A 23182-nucleotide genomic window follows, 5' to 3' on the forward strand; every position below is an offset into this window, starting at 1 on the left:
CTGAGTGGATTAAAACAATAATTATTTAATTATCACTTAAAATACTCTTGGTAAGACATTTGAACAAGGCATAGTGGGTTTGGATGGTCTCAGCTTTATATGATGTTTGCTGGGCAGAATTAATACAAGATTTATCAGGCCAGTGCAAAAAGAAGAAGTTGGACTTGTTCATAAATTATTAAGCAGAGCGCTAAGCCAAGCACAGAAACCATAAAGCATGGGAGCCTTCCATGTAACTGCTCAGGTGGCACATCTATAAAGCCTGCCCTGCTGCTGGTCATGAAACATTCACAATGGCTTTTACATAACATGCCTGATACCCCAGCTAGGATGGTTCAAAAAACTGGAGGTTGGTTAGCATGGCTTAACTTGGAGCATATGTCTGGGATTTTGTCCTTCCTGTCAGCTGGGTTTCTTGGTTCTGCTATATAGTTGTAGGACATTTTCCTCTCCACACGGCATCCCCACCTGGCCTGTCACCCTGGTTGAGGCTTCTCATATTCTGGATGCTGGGTTCTAAGAGGAAGAAAGTGAAAGCCACCTGTACTTTTTAAACCTGCACTTAGAAGTTCTCTGCATTTTATGGGATAAAGCACTTCGCAAAGACAGCCAAGATTCAAGGAGAGGGTAAATAAACTACGTATTAATGTGCAAGCAGAAAAGTGATGTGAAAGAGAAGGACTTTGGGGGACTATCATGTTACTTGCATAATATGAGATATGAGAAGTACTATTAAAAAATAGTCACAGAGCTCAGCATTTGAATGCAGATCTGTTTCATTTCAAAGTCCACATTCTTTCCACTACTACAAACTTTCTCTCAAGAATTAGGGGCTAGATTTTATTTTAAGATTCAAATCAGGCTGGGAGGGGTGGCTCACGCCTGTAATCCCCGCACTTTGGGAGGCCAAGGCGGGTGGATCACGAGGTCAAGAGTTTGAGACCAGCCTGGCCAATATGGTGAAACACCATCTCTACTAAAAATACAAAAATTAGCCTGGCATGGTGGTGCTCCCCTGTAGTCCCAACTACTCAGGAGGCTGAGGCAGGAGAATTGCTTGAACCTGGAAGATGGTGGTTGCAGTGAGCTGAGATCCACCACTGCATTCCAGCCTGGGTAACAGAGAGAGACTCGTCTTAAAAAAAAGAATCAAATCAGAATATAAAGGCACATTGTTATGGATTTTTTTTTTCAGAATCACAGTATACAAAATGTATACTCACCAAATTTAGTTAATGTGCAATGACCTGATGTTTTCAATTGGAATGATAAGAATTTTTTTTTTTTTGAGGTGGAGTTTCACTCTTGTTGCCCAGGGTGGAGTGCAATGGCCCAATCTCAGCCCACCGCAACCTCCGCCTCCCAGGTTTAAGTGATTCTCCTGCCTCAGCCTCCCGAGTAGCTGAGATTACAGGCATGTGCCACCACACCCACCTAATTTTGCATTTTAGTAGAAACGGGGTTTCTCCATGTTGGTCAGGTTGGTCTTGAACTCCCGACCTCAGGTGATCCGCTTGCCTCGGCCTCCCGAAGTGCTGGGATTACAGGCATGAGCCACCGCGCCCGGCAGAACTATAGGAATTTACCCATAACTTGACTAAGAAGGAAATGGTGTATCCCCATGAAGGGGCCAAGGGAAATCTTCCCTTTCACCTTCTGAAGCTTCACTGAAAATCAGTGAACAAAAGGCAGATTTAGAGGAGAAAGGACATACAAGTTTATTAATGTGCAAATAAGGCAGACAAAGGAACGTTAGATAACAACTTCATCCTGTACTTTGGGAAAGACAAAGGATTGAAGACAAAAGGGGGGTGATGCTCAGAGAGATCTTGAGGCCTCTTCCTCAGTTCAGCATGTCAAAGCAACATATTTTGGGTTATCAGTTTCTGAGCCCCAACAACCCCTAATTTCTGAACTAAAAGTGAGAAACATTGCTTTCATAATAGTAAATGATTTCTGTAAAATTAGAATGACATTGTAATATTTCTATGATTTTTTCTCAAATAATATAACCTAGAAATTAGAAAACTACACTAAATTAAAAAGAAAAATTGTATAAAATTTAGGAAGTGCAATTACCAAATATTTAAATAATTTTTATTTCTACCACCCAGACTATCCACTAATAACATTCTATGCATACTTTGCATTACTTTTTTTTGTCATCACCATTGTATACATAGTATAAAAATTAAGGTTAGAAACATCTCTATTATATTAATCATTATCACCTTCCCCCTTATTTAAATTACACTCTTTATCTATATCATTATGTTTATTTGCAATTCCTTTCTTATTTATCTATGATTTCCACGTCTTGGCCAAATGTTACCTGTTTTAATATAGGCATTAAAAGAAAAGACCTCATTTCCTGTTTTAGAGTAAATTATGGTTCTAGAGTCAAATTATTTGGTGGTTGACAGAATATAGAATATGAAACAGTAAAGGAAGCAGCATTATCTGAAATAGAAGAAAACTGAGGGAAACATACTATCCCATATCGCTAAAGCAATCCTACTAGATTTTAAGTTGTTTTTTCCCAAATACTAACAACATCATAACTTCCTTGAAAGTAAAAAAAAAAAAAAAAAGAGAGAGATGTATCCATAATTTACCTGTGGGTCTAAAATAATTAATGGTTCATTGAAATTTTTGAAATTTATAGTTAAAATTACACTTATAACTTATGTTTATAGTTGAGACATCACTTTCTTGCCTTCAATAATATTTTTCTTTTTTGTTTTCCTGAGATTTTGGAATTTGAGATTAAAGTAGAATTCTGATTAATTTTCAAATCAAAATTGGAATCTTTTGAAACATAAAGCTCCTAATACAGTGTGATAGGCCGCCTCTAATTTAATGTCTCTTGACTATTTTCCACTGCTACTCATATAAACTAATGTTTCAATAAGGCTCTATGAAAACGATGTCTAACAGAACAACTGTATTTATAGAACAGAGAGTTTTCAGATTTTTTTGTGTGTCAATACATGCTGTGTGTCCTTAAGCATACCCTGTATAAGTTCCAAGTGGAGTCATGCTCTGTCATAACAACCAGTCCAATTTTCCATTATATAAAAAAGTTAATTATGTGTCTGTATTCTGAAGCAAACGTAAACGAGATGTGTAGCTGTATGAGAATTATTTCTCACTTATGACATCTATGTCTTATATTCCACATGGCAGATTTCATGAGCTTTTTATATTGTATAAATTTTGTACACAGATGAATCCCTGTGACAGAAAATTGTCAAATGTGTTTTCTCCTTTGAAACTCACTTCATCATTGTTAAAATCTCAATAAACAAAACTATAATGCTTTTTATTTCTCAACCCATCACTGAAACCTTAGAAAAACCATTGTTATTATTACTGTATAATCTAAAAATATAATTATTTCTAGATAATCTTTAAGAATTTGCATAATGGAATTTTTAATGAGATTTTTCTGGCTGTCATGTTGTGCTGAAAACCCAAAACGAGAAATAAAGAGGAGCTATACTGGTATTTTCTAAAGAGAGCCACCCGCAAAAGTAAAAGAACTAGTTCCTACCCCTAATTTAGATAGGGAGAGGTTTGGCAATGGAGAAAGCAGCACTGTAGTCCTCAGCCTTTGGGAGGTGCAATGTAAGTTTTTGATTTTGTTTGTTAGGACGGGGTCTCTCTCTGTCGCCCGGGCTGGAGTGCAGTGAGGCTATCTCGGGTCACTGCAACCTCCGCCTTCAGGGCTCAAGCAATTCTCCTGCCTCCGCCTCCCGATTTTTGTGTTTCTTTGTAGAGACAGAGTCTCGCAATGTGGCCCAGGCTGGTCTCCAACTCCTGGGCTCAAGCGATCTGCCCGCTCGACCTCCCAAAGTGAGGGGATTACATGCTGAGCCACCACTCCCAGCAGGGAGGTGTAATATTTATAGAGAGATTTTGTTTCCATTCCACTGGGAGGATGGAGCATTCCTTCTTCTGTGAGTGAGGTGCTCTCTCAGCTACTGTTATTCCTAACTCTCCAGTAAGGTGACAGGTATAGAGCTTCCTGTCTATCCACAGAACCAAGGCAGCTACTTCTGCTGTTCCTAGAATCCCACAGCTAGACCCTTTTTTATTTGTTTATTTGGGGTAAGAAAATTGTTTTAGATTATCACTCTTCTCTATTCTGATTCTTGGCATTAGTTCTGCCAGCCTTGCTTTCAGTATGCCAAACTCAGTTTTAGAAATTCCAAACGAAACGTTTTTTCTCTCAATAAAGCCTATTATTTGGAACTCAAAAGCACTGTAACTTTCAAGCTATTGTTTGCAGTTTGGGCTTCCGAAAGCCTAATTAGGAGCTCAAAAGCCAGAATGCCTGCACCTGTATGTGTATATAGAGTACAGAAGGAAATGTTGTTAGCAGAACAATGGGTACAAGGAAGCATGTAAAACAATATCTTATTTAATACCATAAAATGTTATCCTGGGCTGGTACAACTGACTCACAGAGCTCTGGAGGGGCATAACCAAAACCCAGACCCCATTGTTCTGCCTTCAGCCCAGGTATTTTTTTGTTTGTTCGGTGATTGTTGTGTTCTATGTCACTACATTACTTCTCTCAAACATGATCTCTAACGCTTTGTTTTAGACTTGTCAAGACCACTTATGTAAGAGGCTTAGTACTCATCTTTATGACAGAAACTATTATATCAATTTAAAATGTAATCATTTTTGTAAACAGAATAATATTTTCATATTACTAAAAACCAATATTGAAATTGAAAGCTATAGAAAAGATCTCAATATAATTGTAGTCTGAAGACTTTCAGTAAACAAACTAAATAAATAAATAGGTTAAAACTCTCCTCTGTCTTTTGTTAGTGGCGTATAGTCTGCAAAAATTACCTCCTTTCTATAAAAATGAAACTAATAATACTTACCGGAAAAAAATTCATATTTCTAAGGTAATTTTGACAAGGGCCTGGCTAACAGAAACTAATTTTTTAAACTAATACAAAATAGAATATTCTGAAAAAGAATCCCAAAGTTGTAAAAAGTCATTTACTTTGACTTTTGTTAAGTGTGTATTTAAATATTGTCTCAATTTATAGATTTACTATAAAAATAAAATTTTTATAGTAGTAAAAATAATAAGTTGTAATACTCAACTTATTAAAATTGTAATCTCTACTACTCTTAAACATTATTTGTAGTAGATGATGACAATACTGTTCAATTATCCATGTGAAAATTCAAGCATTGTACTAACAGACACACACAAAAACTGGATTCCTACATGATATACTTCACTTGAAGAAGACATTTTAATGTTAGTATCATAAAAACATATTATGCTTTGCCTAAAGGCATCTAAGAAGTTTTTGATGGGCCGGGCGCGGTGGCCCACGCTTGTAATCCCAGCACTTTGGGAGGCCAAGGCAGGCGGATCACGAGGTCAGGAGATCGAGACCATCCTGGCTAACAGGTGAAACCCCGTCTCTACTAAAAATACAAAAAATTAGCTGGGCGTGGTGGCGGGCGCCTGTAGTCCCAGCTACTCGGAGAGGCTGAGGCAGGAGAATGGCGTGAACCCAGGAGGCGGAGCTTGCAGTGAGCCGAGATCGTGCCACTGCACTCTAGCCTGGGTGAGAGAGCGAGACTCTGTCTCAAAAAAAAAAAAAAAAGTTTTTGATGTCTGAGCATTATGTACATGATTTTTCTAAATATCTATTGTGGGTTTTCCTATTTATTTTAATGTCAAATTGGATTTCATGATGCCCAGTAGGGAACTGAAGTTTTTAAGCCTGTAAACTATAACCATTTTTAATTTTATTTAATTCTTCCATTACATAAAATGACATATACAACTACTTTCAAGTATGTGTGTGATTTCTGTATCTTTGTATATTCTTTCTGTTTCCAATAACTGTAAAATTTATTTAAAAGTGATAAAACATATTCAAAATGTTAGTAAGTCCTAGGCTTCCTTAAATGTAGTAAATTCCAAACATTTATATTGATTAAAACCCCTCTATCATTAGAGATGTATATTTAAAAAAATGCAATCTAAATAAAGACAAGTCTGGAGCCTTACAAAATATTAGTTAAAATGCACTGAATATCTTTAAGTCTCTAGATACACTTTCTACCTTTCTTTATCCTGCTCTGTTCTGTAAAAGACTGACCCATAGAAACTGCAGCCAATTGTTTCATTGCCTTCAGATTTTCTACTGGTTTTGGCCAATGGGTAGCCCCAGCCGGAAATGGGGAATGTAAGAAGAGAATGATGTCAGCACATTTTCCCTGTTCTCTTACTATCTGATTGTCATTTGATTGTGCTCCTTTACTGAAGGTCATAATATTGCATTATTTAGACTCCAAAATTGTTCACTTATAACTGGAATGTTCTTCTACTATTTATCTTTCCACTTTTCTGGAATTTCTTCAACAACTGACCTCATTCCCATGATGTTAAACTTTCCTAACAGCTAGGATTAAATATTGACTTAGAGTAATTAAAAGGGTGGTACTTCCTGAATAAATATAACTTTAGGATTATAGATAAGATAGGTCCCTTGAGATACCTAGACTTCTTTAATTTCCAGCAAACTAGTAAAGATCATGAAAAATATACATTGTAAGACTGTGAAGGTAGCTAGACAAAAGCAGTGTCCAACAAATCTAGATTTTTCCATAATCATGACACTAACTGTTCTAAGTAGTCAGCAGTACTGAAAATCCTAATAATATGGAATTTAAGGTACTCAAACATGTTAATGGGTTATGACCAGAGCTGAAAATTCATTTTGAAAAATCAAAGCTGTAAGACCCTCTCCCTGGTATGTTGTTAATACAATATAAAAATCACATCACTCTGAAGTTTGTCATTTCTACACCCTCTTGTATTTAGCAGATCAAACACCTGATAATAAGTTTGATAATAAGAGAATCCAACCCTCTTTGTTGGCCTTTCTTACCTCCAATCTCACAAAACTTCAATATCTTCTCTTAAATGGTCACCAGTGTGCTTTTTCTAAAACAAAATTGTCCATCATAAGACTTGCAGTAGCTCCCATTCCCTATAAACTTTGAGACCCTGATCCAATGCTCCCCAACACACTAAGCTATTTCAATTTCTTCATATTATCTTGCTATTTCAAGTTTCTCAGGCTTTGATAATGTCATTTCCTCTGCCGTAAATGTTTCTCCCTTTCTTGTCTACCTGCTATATACACAATCACCTTTCAAAATTCAGCTTGCATTTTGACAACATGACTGCTTTCTAAATTGTTACTATATCTTGCCCACAATGAAGAAATATGTATCTGTTTTAGTGCCTAACCACATTTATTTATAATTTTATTTATTACATTGTGTTTCCCTCTACTGGACTGTGAGCTCCTTAAGGGTAGAGGCTGTACTTATTCATCATCATCTCTCCTGCACTAGCTCAGTGCCTGACATTAGAAACGCAATATTGAATACTGAATGAATGGTGATGGAACTTCTGGGGCAGGTCTGATCTCCATCATTCTTGCTCCCTAGATGTACATTTAGTCTAGTTCATTGAGCAGACATTATTTTAAGATTTGAACTAAGCTAAAAGATGACTGTAGATGAAGGAAAAGAAATGCTTCTTCCTTACAAAAGAATTTCAATTTTTATATATATATAAAATATATAATATATATAATTTGTATATTATATATAATATATATTTTATATAATATATAATATATAATATATAATTTGTATATTATATATAATATATATTATATATATATTATATAATATATATAATATATATTATATATTATAAATTATATATATTTATATATAAATTTATATTATTATATATAAATTGTTAGGGGATATATGGAAGTCTTGCAGGCAATATCTACCAATACATGTTACAACTAGTGGGTAAAAGTTTAAGAGAAACAGGATACTTGTATTGTCTCAAAGTATCTCTCCCCAAATATTAATTACCAAGGGAAAATAGTAACTTTACAGTGAAGAAACCTGGCAGACACCATCTATACTGACTTACCATTATTCGTGTGAACTCATGTCAATGTCACGTACCCCAATATGATGCAATGAGGACACTTTACTTTTGTGAAAATTTCCCCCAAAACTCATAACCCCAGTTTAACCATGAGAAAACAGCAGACAACCCTGATTTGTGGGACTTTCTACAAGATACTAAACCATCACCCTTCAAAAGTGTCAAAGTCATGAAAGACAAGGAAAGATCAAGGAACTGTCACAGATTAGAAGAGACTAAGAGACATAAATGCTGTGCGGAATTCTGGAATAGAAAAAGGGCATTGATAGAAAAACTGGAGATATCTTCGAGAAGAAAATCTAGGAAACACTATTTTGGACATCGGCCTTGAGAAAATTTATGAGTAAGTCCTCAAAAGCAATTGTAACAAAAACAAAAATTGTCAAGTGGGACCTAATTAACTAAAGAGTTTCTGCACAGGAAAAGAAACTATCAGCAGGGAAAACAGACAACCTAAAGGATGGGAGAAAATATGCTCAAACTATGAATCCAACAAACATCTAATATCCAGAATCTGTAAACAAACAATTGAACAAGCAATAACCAAAACATTTCATTAAAAATGAGCAAAAGACATGAACAGACACTTCTCAAAAGAAGACATACAAGCAGCCAACAAACATGAAAAGCTGCTTCACATCACTAATCATCAGAAAAATCCAAATCACAGCACAATGAGATACCATCTCATACCAGTCAGAATGGCTAGATTAAAAGGTAAAAAAAAACAGAGGTTGGCAAGGCTAGAAAGAAAAAGTAATGTTTATACATTGTTGAGGGGAATGTAAATTAGTCCAGCTACTGTGGAAAGCAGTTTGAAGCTTTCTCAAAGGACTTAGAACTACCACTTGATCCAGCACTCCCTTTACTTGGTATATATCCAAAAGAAAACAAATAATTTTACCAAAAAGACACACAAATTCGTATGTTTATTGTAGCACTATTCGCAATAGCAAAGACATGGAATCAACTTAATTGCACATTAGTAGTGGATTTGATAAAGAAAATGTGGTACATATACACCATAAAATACTATACAGACAAAAAAGAATGAAATTATGTCCTTTGCAGCAACATGGGTGGAGCTGAAAGCCATTATCCTAAGCAAATTAACGCAGGAACAGAAAACTGAATACAGCATGTTCTCGCTTATAAGTGGAAGGTAAACATTGGGTACTCATGGACATAAAGATGGCAGCAATAGACACTGAGGACTACTAGAAAGTTGAGGGAGACAAGGGCTGAAGGACTAACTGTTGTGTACTATGTTCAGTACCTGGGTGATGAGATCATTTGTACCCCAAACCTCATCATCACACAATATACCCAGGTAATACACTCAACATACCAAAACCTGTACATGTACCCCCAAATCTAAAATAAAGGTTGAAAAAAAAGAGAAAAACTGGGGATATCTGAATGAATTCTGTAGATTGGTTAAAAAATAAAAATAATCATAGAAATATCATTATTCTTTCTAGACAAAAATAACACCAAAAATATTTTTATTTTTTCCAAGAAAAATCTACATCTATAGTTTAATTTCAGCCAAAGCTATTGTTTCCCTTTTATTTTGACCCATATTGATTCAGTTTCATGAAAAACTTTCACTAACATATCAAAAGTTTTGATAGTTTAACCTGTTTCCATGAAAAGCCATTATTTATTTTATACTTACTTGCCAGATTATGCTAAGTGCTTTACATTTATTAACTCAATTAATCTTGACAACTGTTTCAAAAACAAGAAAACTAATATTAAAGTAGAGTGATACGGTTTGGCTCTGTGTTCCCACCCAAATCTCATGTTGAATTGTAATTCCCAATGTTGGGGAAGGGACCCAGTAGGAGGTGATTGGATCATGGGGGCAGATTTTCCCCTTGCTATTCGTGCGATAGTGAGTGAGTTATCAGGAAATCTGGTTGTTTAAAAGTGAGTAACACTTCCCCTTTTGCTCTCTGTCTATTGCTCTGCCATGGGAAGACGTGCTCGCTTCCCCTTCTCCCTCCACCATGATTGTAATTTTCCCGAGGCCTCCCAGCCATGCCTCCTGTACAGTCTGTGGAACTCTGAGTCAATTAAACCTCTTTTCTTCATAAATTACCCAGTGTCAGGTAGTTCTTTATAGCAATGTGAGAATGAACTAATACAGAGAAGAAAGTGACTTGTCCAAGATTTCACAGTCAGTAAGTAGTAGAGAATACATTCTAACCATGACTTTGGATTCCAAAGCACATGCTTTAAAGCTTTATCCTATGCTTCACCCTTCAAAACTCAACAGCCCGAAGTTCACTTTTATAAGAAATATCTGAAGCTTAATTCAGTAAATAAAATTTAAGCCATGACAGCTTTCTTGACACTTTAAGAACTGTCTTATAAATCTATAAAATTGTTGATTTACATTTCACTAGTTCTCCCCCAAACTCATGGCACTCTACAAAAACATTTCAATGATAAAAATTTAATTTTTTTCAAGATTTATTATACTCTTCACGTGTATAATGTACAGATTTCCAAACAGAACACTGCATTTTAGTTAGGGGTGTTCATTTAAAAGTCCTTAGCAATTTATTTTTATGTGGAAAATGGATGATCTTCACCTGCACTCTCAGTATATGTGAAAGATTTGTATAACTTTGAAATTGCTTCTGGAGGGTTTCATTTTTGAAACTGAACAATAGTCTTCTGCAGTCACATCCTCTGAAAACCTGCCAATTTCCATTGAACTGATAGCACTTTATCTGTGTGTATTCTCAGATTGCTGAGCTAGAGAGACTGTTGATGCAGAACCAGCATGGCAAGTCTCTGTTCTAACAATTCTTGCCACAGACTGCCTTTTACAGAAAAGCCACTCTCAGAATTATTTTAGCCATTATGGAGAAGATACTCAATGAGAGAACGTCTTTTGTTGTTCGGCTGTGATAGGCGCTTTGCATTTTAAAGCATGATGACATTTTCTCAAATCACATTATGTCAGGCCCAAGCATATAGGTGCCTTGCTTAGCTTTGCTTTTTTGTTAAGCCCTATCAGCAAGCCTGAGTAAATTCTGATACAGGATTTTGAAGAGAGTTAATAAATTAGCATTCTAGTGAAAAATTGCAAATCACAATTTTCAAATAAAAAGTTTCCTTTGTCAAAAATCATTTTAGACAATTTAATTTTTACTCTATTAAGAAAATAAGACTGTAATTCTACTTGCAATAAGATGTCTTTGTTCTATTTTTGTATTTTAAGTATGTGAGTCTTCAAATGAAAAAAATATCTTCTTATCGCAGCAGTTTTTCAGGCAAGTAAAACTGCTTCAAGCAAATTTTCTAGGCCTGAAAGCTCTGTGGCAGACCATACCTCAGGACACTATCCTGGACATTAGGTCGGGCCTTTCCATGAAGCTGAGTGTTAGCTCCTGTCTTTTGGTCATGGCTGGACTCCATATAAGGTACTCATTCACGATCATCTAGAGTGCACGTGAACTGGAACAAGAAGCAGAAATGTGACCCTTGATTAAGATCTGTGCTTTCTCTCATTACTCGTGTTAAGTAGGGCTCTTCTATTCCAAGTATTATTTATGTCCTGCAATTGTTGTAGAAAAATGGCCCTTTCACTCTTAGCAACAACGTGGAACTTAACAAGTGGCAATTTAATAGATTGGAGGGTAAAAATATAATTTGAATGGGTGCAGAGTCAGGTCTTTTCAAGTTGAAAAAGTGTCCTTTTTCAGGATCAGAAGAAAAAATTGAATAATGAAGTGAATTCAGGTAAATTGATATGAGTTGAACACACTTCTAACAGAAGACTTTTGTGGTCAAAGGTAGGAAATAGGAAGTTGTGACAAGGAAACTTAACAGAATGGATCCAAAGTTCATTTGGAAAAATAATCTTGAGAGAATACTGATGAAACCTTTGAAAGGCGGAGAAAATAATAAAGGAGAATTTGCCCCAGTAGATATTTTAAACAACGATAGTTTGAGATAATTAATAATGTTCTATCGCAGAAATACACTGACTATTAAATGGGAAAGCACTACCGCTAGCCCACATGATGCCCAATTCTTTCCAAGGAAGCTCTGCAGGTGCTTGGCTAGGAGCCGAAGATGCCTTTGTAGTTAGAAAAGATATTCCTTTCTTCTTGCTTGCAAGCTCCATTGGCTTGGCTGGCAAAAGAGCTTGGCTGGATTTTATTCTGCACTGGACCTTTTTTAGGTGTCTTACTGCATTTTGCATGCTGTTTGACCACACCCGGAAGTTCTGATTGAACAGACCCTGTTTTATATCTAAGTTAACATATGATAAAAATTACTGCTAAAATCACTGGGCAAAGAATGGATCTATTCAATATGTGGTGTTGGACACCTAGGTCATTATTCTGGGGGAAACAAAAGCCCTATCTTTAGACTTCACATCAGAATAAATTGAAAAACAAAAACTACAAAATACTAGAAGAAAATATTGCTAATTAGTTTGGGTGAAATGTCATTATATTTTTTAAAAACTCAAGAAATCATAAAAAGATTACATTTAAAGAAATTCTACATAGTTTTAAAATAGAACAAAATAATTTAATTATTTTAATTAAGTTAATAGGACAAATACCCCTTTTTTGGCTAGAGGTTAATATACTTACTACATATGGAACTTTTAAAAATCAATAAGAAAAAGAAAAGATATGTGAAACAATAAAGAAAAGAGAAAAATGTATGAAATATATAAATAGCCACCTCACAAAAGAAAATATAAATGGTTACTTTATGAAAACTTATTCAGTTTTATTAACAGTGAAAGTAATAAAAATTAAAGCGATTGAGCTGCTAATTTTTCACTAAGATTACTTGAAAATTTAAGTGTTTGGAGAAAAAAAAATAAGGGTCAAGATGGAATAGTTTACATGATATCATTTAGGTAAATGAAAAATGCATATGAAAATATTTTGAAAGGATACTTACAAAAAAAGGTACACCTTAAACACATTAAAGTACACATTACATTAAGTACTTGTGCTGGGCAAGTGAATGGGAGGAAATGAAAATAAAAGTACGTATTTAATTTTGTTCTGTTGTATTTGTTTATTTTTTCACAGCTCCCCTCAAGAAAGAAAAAGTGCATATTTAAATAAAATCCTCAAGGGACCTTGTAGGCTAATGATGTGCCAAACACCAAGAAGCATGCTTAGCACAGCCATCTGCATCTGAGTCCATTATAGTCTACATAGGCAACATATGTCATAAATAAAACACAAGTGCCATATGTTGAGGAAATGACACTGACCTATATTGATCAAGGCAATGTACATTTTTATAGACTTTTCAGAATTTGGCAATATGAATTTAAACTATTTGAAGGAGCCAATTAACAGAAGCATCTGCACTGGTATAAGGGTGGGGGTATTGCAATGGCCCAGAGATGGGTGAGGAGGCCCAAGTACAATGAAAAGGGTGTTCCAGTGGAGAAAAAGCCTGGTGTGGTAATTGGAACCCATGCGAGATGCAGAGGAAATCTGTGTAGAGAGCAGCCTGATACTGTGTGCTAGACCCCTAGGTGAAGGAAGAGGGCACAGGAGGGCTGTCAATCTTAAGGTGTTAAGAGTCTGAGCAGGATGATGAAGATGTTCCTGCAGAAGGAGTGATCTGGGCACACAGGAAAGGGGACTGTGACAGCGATGGGAGATTGGGTATGGACAAGGACATTGCTTAATTAAGAAAATATATTAAGGATAATGACAGTGGAAGCCAGATTTTTACTGGAGGAGAAGGGGGCTACAAATGTAAAAAGTAGTATTGTACTACAATTGAAGGTAAATGTTTGAACTCGTGGCTTTCAAGATAGATAGATGATGATAGATACAGATGATAGAGATGTTGACAGAGATGATAGGTGATAGATAAGCAGATAGATTCGCAGAGAGATGTAAATATGTACAGGTGCATACATGCATATATTCCCTGGCTCTAGTTACTAAGAGGGCCTAAGCAAAGGAAAAAAAATCTAAGAGCAATAAACATAGCTACTGGAGGTCAGATTCCAAATACCATCCTTCACTAAAAGGAAACAAATTTCTTGGAGAAATGACTGATTCCTGGGCTGGGGCTGGGGAAATACAAAATGAGACTTGAGTACCTTTTTGTGCTCCAAATTGAGAAAATGCTCACAGAATGCTAGATACATGGCAAAGGGATATGGAATTTAGCTTGAAACAGTCGCCTCTGACCATCTGAGATAATTTAAGTGTCACAAATAAATCATCATAGAAACAGATTATACCTATTCAAGTAAAACAGGAAACCATGTATTAATACTAATGTAAGTAAACAAATGAACAAATTGGAAGTTTGATGAGAAATGAAGTATTTGCCTAGTTTCAAGTACCTCCCCAGGAAATATGGACCAATTATGGTTGGAAGGCAGCTATACTCACCACTATACCACCAATGCCACCCATATGGACCAATTATAAAGAGAGAGAGAGGTTAATGTTACAGAGGAGAAGGCTGACAGATAATCAAGTGAAGATCACTAGTAATAGGAAAAAATCAAAACTGAGTACAACTTATTAGAATTGTTTTTTAAAAAAGAATATAGTATCATACTTCTGTTTTTTTTTACCAGCCAAAAATACATTAGCTGACTCTAATGATAAATTACATTTTTTCCAGGTAAGTAGTAAACAATTCACAAAAGTATCAACACCATGAAAGTCAAAGAGACATGATAACTACATGCAACTGTGATCTCACACTGGATCCTGCTTTTATAAAGAACATTGTTGGAGTAATTGGAGAAACCGGAATAGGACATCAGAATTAAATGGTAGAAATATATGAATGTTAATTTCTTGAGTTTTGATGTTTTACCTTCTTTATGGAGGAGAAGATCTGTGTTTTAAGGAAGTACACAAAGGATTTGGGAAGGATGAGGTATCATGATTGCAAGTTATACTCAAATGGTTCAGGTAAAAATAATAATTATTTGTACTCTGTAACTTTTCTATAATGTGAGATTATTTTCAAAATAATAAGTCTACTCTAACTTGAGAATCTACTTGTAGGTATTCTAAGGAAATAGCTGGAAGCGATAGGCACAATATGTGAACAGATGATATACAAAATATGTATGTACAAATGGCCATAATTTCTGTTTGCAATAGCAAAAAATTATTAATAAACACTGGCAGGGAAAAAAGCCCATGCTATACTGTTAAAATGGCCAGGTGCAGTGTCTCACGCCTGTAAGCCCAGCACTTTGGGAGGCCGAGGCGGGCGGATGACGAGGTGAGGAGATGGAGACCATTCTGGCTACGGTGAAACCCCATCTCTACTAAAAATAAAAAATAAAATAAAATAAAAAAGTTAGCCGGGCGTGGTGGCGCGGCGCCTGTAGTCCCAGCTACTCCGGAGGCTGAGGCAGGAAAATGGCGTGAACCCGGGAGGCGGAGCTTACCTCCGAGCTTGAGCCGAGATCGCGCCACTGCACTCCAACCTGGGCGACAGAGGGAGACTCCGTCTCAAAAAAAAAAAAAAGAAAAAAAAGGAGTAGTATGTACGTTATACTTCCACATGAAAAAAATGGAAAGAAAATTGTTAAGTGTCTGTGGGTGCTGGGTAATGCCTTTCCTCTGCTCTTGGTTTCCATGCAAAAATATTTTACTGGGTCTTTACTTACTTGCCCTTGGAGAGAAGTCATGACATTTGGTAGATAAACTTAGGAATAAACTTGGGAAGAATTGCTGGGCATGCCAGGCTCAACTACCTTTCTCTCTCTTTCATTCTTTGGAATAGAACTCAAAAAACAATTTTTAAATCCTTTTTCAAAGGCACTGTCTCCTTTCAGGTTAGAAGGAGGCCAGGAACTACGTTGACTGAGGCTGCTGTTTCAGTTCTTTGCTTTTGGATCTACCAATTCAAATCCGTTATCTGTCAATCATAGAGTAATATTTTGCTCTGATGTTTAACTTGTTTTGGTCAATTTATTCCCCACCCAGGCATAAAGAAGGGATATTATTTATCCGAGTCTCTCAGAGGCCTCAACAAACCTTGGAGCATATAGAGAAAATGTGAGCAATAGGTACTTTTGGTGTTGGGAATACAGGTGATATTTATTTCCCTTTTGCAGTTGCCCTTCCATTTTTTTTTCTTTTTTTGCAATGGTCATGTTTCATGTTCTTAATCAAGAAGATCCAAATAAAGCAATTCTCTCAGAATGACAGACAAAATGCTAGAGGTTTAAAGGTAAATGTAACACAATAACTTTGGAACCCAGAGTCCCCTAGGAACTCATAGGATATTTGGCCATTGTTACACATGACAAACAGAAACATGTCCCCCTTTCAAATCACATGACTGAAATTTGAATTTCAATCTTGGTTTTCATTACAGTTTTTAAAAGGTTGTCAAATACTTTAAATGTTGGTTTTGCAGAAATATAGGGCTAAACAACCAGCATATTTTTTGTGTGCTTTTGCGATAATCAGAAATAAAATTGGTTTTCTTAAGATAAGTAACAGGTAGTTTTTTTGTCTTAGCCAAGGTTCCCTTAGTTAGGGTAAGAGAAACCTAATTCTGGTTTGAGCAAGAAAATTAATTTAAAAATTACTGGAGGCCAGGCGCGGTGGCTCATGCCTGTAATCCCAGCACTTTGGGAGGCCGAGGCGGGTGGATCACGAGGTCAGGAGATTGAGACCATCCTGGCTAACACAGTGAAACCTTGTCTCTACTAAAAATTAAAAAAAAAAAAAAAAAAAAAAAATTAGCCAGGCATGGTGGCGGCCGCCTGTAGTCCCAGCTACTCGGGAGGCTGAGGAAGGAGAATGGTGTGAACCTGGGAGGCAGAGCTTGCAGTGAGCCAAGATCGCACCACTGCACTCCAGCCTGGGCGACAAAGCAAGACTCCATCTCAAAATAATAATAATAATAATAATAAATATAAAAATAAAAATCACTGGAAAGCTGCTGAGTTTCTATCAGGGTCTATACTATATGCACCTATGATGAATGTGAAGAACTTTCAAATGGAAATCTGAGGTATTTGCAATAGGTAAAATTAGGTGTATTTCTCATCGTAGTGCCCTGCTAGCTTCTGCAACCCTTTTCTTTGGCATCTCCCTTCTTCACTTCCTGGGGCATGCTATAAATTTGTTTTAAAATCTTGTTCCATTTGGTTTTCTTGTTTTTAAAAACTTGGTTCTGACATTCTTGAGATTTTTATACCTCTAAGCCATTTCACAAAGAAGATAATATCAAAAGTCAGGTTATAAAAATTACAAAGCAATAGCAAGTTTAAAGACTTTAAACAGTGGGAGAAAATATAAAAATGAGTAATCTTTAGCACTGTATGTAACGATTGGAAAAAGACAGTTATGAGGACTCGTCTATCTTCATGTATCCATTCATGATGGATGTGCTTTGTAGCGATATTTTTTTTCCCTCTTTAGGATCTTCCAAGTCTCATGGATAGGAAAGATAGATCTCTAAAGAGGCTATGCTATGCCTTTAGGAAACTGAGGATGAGGCCGGAGTAGTAAATAACTCCTACTTAGAAGGAGTATATAGAGTCTCATCTCTGAGAACATGGGAGTTAGTTATGTAAACGTTCAGATGATTTTCCAACATTGTGTATGGTAAGGAAGAATTTTTTAAAAAGACCTTCTTACAGATACTAGAGGCAAATGAATGAGAAATAAGTACATGCTATGGGATTTTCCATTATTTCACAGGATAGAAAAGTTTGATCTCTGTAGCCTGATTTTGTTCTTTGGCCCTGAACTTGTTCAAGTTGACTTGTGTGTCCTGAACACTGATCTAGTTGTTCACAAACTAGGGTCAGCCAACCATAGTGGTATGTTGATGTATTCTTGGGAATCGAGAGTTCTTTATTATAATCTTTTAATATTATGGCTAAAAAACCCAAAATATCTATGTGTAAATATATAATGTAAGCATGGATTTGTTCATCTCATCAACCTCCTTATTCCTAAATACTGGACGACCATTTGTTTTATTTTTATAATCACATTGATACCAAGTGATCATCTAAATGACATTATTTAATTTTTAATGATTGTTCATAAGTTAATTGCTAAAGAGTTATTTACAGAAAAAACAACTAGCATTTGTCCTCAGATTAATATTTTTAATATAATTACTTTTATATGTGCTTGACTGTTGTGATAAAGAGAAAAACAGTTAAAAGAGGACCCCAGCCAAATTATTATGAGGACTGATTTCTGATATTAGCTTTAGTACCTCCGAACCATGAGATTTGGGGAAAGTCACTTTAGAGCCCTAGACTTCAGTTACCTTGTATTTAAAATAAGGGAGTTTAGCTGGAACTAGTTAATCTGTAAACATAGTTTCCATTTCAAAAATTGTGAAATGATGCCTTTTTAAATGGAAAAAGCATTAAGGAGAAGAAAACTGATTCAGTTACAGGGTCTTTGGGGGAAAATTTCTAGCACCACCCTCTCTCCTAATTACAGTAAAACATGGTGGGATATAAGAACCAAATATTTATTATTTTCTCTGCACCTATCACAACTCTATTTTATAAACTCCTGTAAATGTGACTGTGACTCCGTGAGCTAGATTATAGAATTCCTGTTGACAGTTATAATTGATAGGCACAGAAAGCGTAAGGATGGAGTTTGGAATGGAATCTGGCCTGTCTGACTCTAAGCCCTGTATCCATTGTAATACATTATAACTGCTAGCTTTGCAAAATGCCTTTTTCCTTTTCTCATCTATTTTCACACTCAAACTAAAATTTAGTAAACTAAATTCTGAGCAGCACAAAAAATTTTAGTAAAGGTCCTCTCATCCTTGAAGAACTTCTTATATGAGGATACTCCTTCTCGCTCCCTTTCCCACACAGAACTTTACTAAAGGTCAGTAAGAATGGGCTGTTGTGTTTTCTCTCAAATCCTATACAGAAGTCCTTAATTCCGAGGTAAACATCTGAATGGAGCAAATTAGTATGATCTGGGGGTTAAGGCAATTTTCACGTGTGTGTATGTGTGTCCGTTTTAAGGCATAACAAAGTCCAGAGATGAAGGCCGAGTTAAAAAACAAATGAGGACAAACCAGTCAGCTGAGGTGCGGCCAGAGCAGCAGCAACTGTGTCTGCTTTCTTGATGAAGGCTGTGAAGACGGCACGTTTTACTCTTATTCGTGTATTTCTTTTGACACTTTCCCCCTCTATGAAGCCTCAGAGGTGTTTTAAAATTGTGTTAGGAAACACACAGAGATAAGAAAAAGCAAATGGTCTTGATCTAGTGTCTCAGGGAGGAGGCTGGAAAGGAAACGCGGCGCGAGTGGGGTGGGAGAGGGGGCCTGTGGTTTTGCTTCTGTCCGGGCTAAAGACTGAGGAAGGTAGGGCCCCTCCTTCTGCGGATGGGTTTCTCTCTCATTCCACCCTCCACCCACCTCCGGTTCCGCGTGCACGCGCGGGATAGCCCAGTGGGCCCACAGATAACGACCATCAGAGATTAAAGAAGGAAAGTCAGCGAGCTTGAACACAGGCGTCCCGTGTGGAAATGTCCAAGGAGACCGCCAGAAGTGCGCAAGCCGGAGTCGGCTAGAGTTTCCTTCTCACCGAGAGGGGGAGCCCCGCGTTCCCGGCCGGGAGCGACCCGGAGTCCCGAGCCCCGCGTCCCAGCTGCCGCCAGCGCCAGTTTTGGATTCAGCGGATTAGGAAGAGGAGGGAGGGGGGAGAGAGCGCGAAGAGGGAGGGGACCGAAGCTGGAGGGTCCCGAGTCCAGCGCCGTGTTGACGTAGAGAAACTTTCCCTCTCGGCCTCGGAGACGGAGCCCCGGCCGTGCTGGAGTGGAGATAGCCAGGCTCGGAGGACCCGGCAGCTCTCCACGCCCCTGCCCGAAGCCTCACCCGACTGCATCTCTCAGTGAGGTACGGAGATTTATCTGGGCTCTTTCCTGGCTGCGAGCTCAGGCTCCCTCCAGGTAGCGTGGAATCGCTTAGAAGCTGATATCCCGAGGGGCGGTGGGGATGGACAGCTCTGGCCACCAGTGCCCGGAAAGGAGGGCACGGGGCTGCGCGTAGCCGCTGGCCAGCAGGTTGTAAAAAATTAGGACAGCTAAATGCTCAGGGAGTCGTCCAGCACGAAAGGAGGCTAAGACCTGTTGACGCCTGCTATAGTAGCGCTTGAAAAATGACTGGGGGAGTCCAGCGAGGTCGGGGACGCGGCGGTCTCCGGCCTCCAGAAGCCTCCTTAGCCTTTTGTGGTAACTTTGGTCCGGCGGCGGGGGGCCAGTGGGCAGGAGCTGGAGGGAGGCGGTGGGGAAACCGTGGATCAGTCCGGCTGAGGGTGCGTGGATCAGACTGGGCTGAGCAGGCAAGTCATCGTCGGGTCACAGCGAGGCGACCCAGGAGCGAACTTCCAGGGCAGCCTCCCTTTTGTTGGCGCTGGGAGAAAATGTGGGCATGGGGGTGGGGAGGCGCGAAGCTCTGAGGCCGGGCCGCGGATACTTTAAAGCTCAGAGCTGGGAGGGCCCAAAGAAGGGGCGGCGTCCACATGGTTACCCTTTTGCTGCGAGGGTCAAGTAGCTTCTTCTGGAGGGCGCAAGGCGCGGCGGGGGTGATGAACCCTTGGGTTCTGGCTCCGACTGCTAAATTCGCTTGGCCGGGTCCACCTTCTCGTGGCCTCACTCGCTACACGGATCAGAATCCGGTGCAGGCAGTTCTCTCTATTCTGCGGCTTCTGCGGCTGCCGCGCTGACTTCCCTGTGTGCGGGAGGGAACTCTGGGCAGGCTGGTTTTCTTGGAATGTGTTTACGATGTTGAATGGGACTTGAACAGGAAGCTGGACGCTGCAGCTGGAACTAGCGTGCCAAGGTAGAGTAAGGAAGACTTAGCTGGTGTTGGGCTTGGCGGGTCCACTTGGTACGCTGGGCGAACTCCAAGTAAGTGAGGGCTGGCAGTCAAGGCACCCCTCCCTAGGTCCTAGTAGTGTTTCCCAACTGAGCTCGCCGTACTCTCATTTGCAATCAGACATTTTACATGCACTATTTCAATCTGCAAGTTTGACAAAGTGTAATGCAGTCAATTAGGAAGGATTTAATAAATTTATTTTGTGCCTGCTTTTGAAATGTGTTACACCAACATTTGAGAATAAAAAGTTACGGAGAACGTTCAAGTCATAACTCATTTCTAGGACTAGCAGGAGACAATACTGATGATTTTGTGTCTGTATTACAAAATGGGTGATTAGGTGCTAAAGTAAGGGAGGTTATTAGACAGAGTGAATGTGAGGAAGTAGAAAACTTTCAGAGGAATTGGAAATTCTTCAGATTTGCAAATTGCTCCCTTTCTCTGCTAGTCTTTCCCTTCCCCCCCATATGAACAAGTAACCTTGGCTGGAAAACCCACAAATTGCGAGAGCGCAGTCGCTGGTGACTACAAGCTTTGCTGGAAACAGCAGACAGGCTAAGGTACTGCCCCACTGCATAATTAAAGGTCTCCTTGAGCTGTCCAGGAGTGTTTTCCAAGTTTTTACGACTGACAAGGAAAAAAAGAGAGGAACCTGGCCGGCAGCCAAACTAGACTGAGCTCAGTAGCCAGGCATGAAAGAGACTGGGGAAGTTGCAGGGGCTGATTGGAAAGGGGCTGTCGGTTGTACTTGGGGTTTAAACAAGAGGTTTCTTTTGCAATGAGAATTTTTAGGTGGCTAAGATCGGTCTTCTTGGCAAAAAACTAAACTAAGCATAGAGTGCAGTTGGATATGACCGAGGAAATTACAAAAAGGGCTCCAGGAGCAAAGTCTGAACTTTCCTTATCAGTGTTGCAGTGGAATAGCTGGGGGCCCGATGCTGTTTGTGCTGATCATGCTTTGCAAATGCCCACACTTTGTTGCTAGTGGTCTCCTTGGACAAGGTTTGCTGCAACTTCACTTCCTTGACTTCGGCCTTACTTTGTTTTCATAGCAGCAAGAATTGAAGACTTAGGGGTTTGAGCAGATGATTTTCTGCCTAAATTGAATAATTCAATTAGGTATTCTCAATTCTCATTAGGATTTGGGTCATGGAATTAAAGTAGAAAACGTATCCAGCATGAGTTCTTTGTGCTTCTCAAAAGTGATCCTGATAAACAGATCTTGCTCTTTCATGTGAAGAAGTAAAAGGTGAGATGATCTCAGTATTTCACACATTTGCCCTTTACTGCTTCCTAATTCCAAACCAGACAGGAACTCAAAGTCTTAACTGCAATTCAGACTCTTCTTTAGGTATTAAAGTTGTGTATGTTTCATCTCTCTTTTTTTTTTTCTTCAGAGAGGTGGGTTGTAGGTTTACTATTGTGGGCTTAGGGGTTAAGTGGTTAAAAACAAACAAACAAACAAACAAACTGATGTGGTTTATATTTCCTCTGTATTTAAGAGTTTGAGATTGTGAATATCAGCCTGATCTCTGAGACTCACTTTGTGAATCACCCTCAGCCAAATGTTTTCCCTGACTATGATTTCAGTTTTTCCACTTGCAAAGTAAAGAAACTTTCCTTTACATAATTACAAGATTATTGTGAGAATTAAAGAGATGAAATAATGTTAATAGGCTTTTCGACATAAAGGTCATAGGATTTGACTCAGCTGACTCAGTTGAGTTTATGGGAATAGAATAGGAATACTTCTATGTTGAATACCCATGTAATAGTGACATATCTGGATCTAATTTATAAAAATTACCACTTTTACATTTTAATCATAGCTTTAATTTAATCATAAATTTTAATTTTTGAGGACATAAGGGAGATTTTGTTACGGTGAAGGCTGAGTCATTTTCTCAGACAGAAAAGAACAATTAGCAAATTCATTTATTTTTATTTCAGTTTATATTTATACACAAGACCAGTTATTTTTAAAGTCCAGCTCAATTTTACCTTTATGAGAAGTTACCAAGTATATTCACAGAATTTGGCTCTCTTCTCAGAAATAATACTTGAGAAGCTGAAATATATTTATGACATACAAACAGACTTTCTTTTCTTAGTGGCCACAACAACTTCCTTAAGAATTTGGAGGATAGATTTTGGAGCCATTCATTAATAAATCCAGCCAATGTTTGTTGCATGCATATCATGCATCATCAGGCCTGTATTCCAATCAGCACCGAACTTCTCAGCTCTGTGATTTCTGTGCATGTTGTTTTACTTCTTAAACAT

General features: G+C 38.0%; 1 protein-coding gene across 12 annotated transcripts in view; it reads left to right on the forward strand.

The window, feature by feature from the left end:
* GULP1 (GULP PTB domain containing engulfment adaptor 1) overlaps positions 1-23182 on the forward strand; it is a 1103064-nt gene that overhangs the window by 769581 nt on the left and 310301 nt on the right. For 10 of the 12 annotated variants that reach the window (XM_055289964.2, XM_055289965.2, XM_055289963.2 and 7 more), the window contains exon 1: positions 19468-19918. The exons of 1 other annotated variant lie outside the window; for it this stretch is intronic. The gene's annotated coding sequence lies outside the window, so the exon portion shown is untranslated. Of the gene's footprint in view, positions 1-19467; positions 19919-20827; positions 20864-23182 lie in introns of those variants that run through there. One more of the 12 variants, XM_063645626.1, reaches the window with a different exon arrangement.

The sequence above is a fragment of the Symphalangus syndactylus genome, chromosome 8 (genome assembly GCF_028878055.3).
Source record: "Symphalangus syndactylus isolate Jambi chromosome 8, NHGRI_mSymSyn1-v2.1_pri, whole genome shotgun sequence".
NCBI classification, from domain to species: Eukaryota; Metazoa; Chordata; class Mammalia; order Primates; family Hylobatidae; genus Symphalangus; species Symphalangus syndactylus.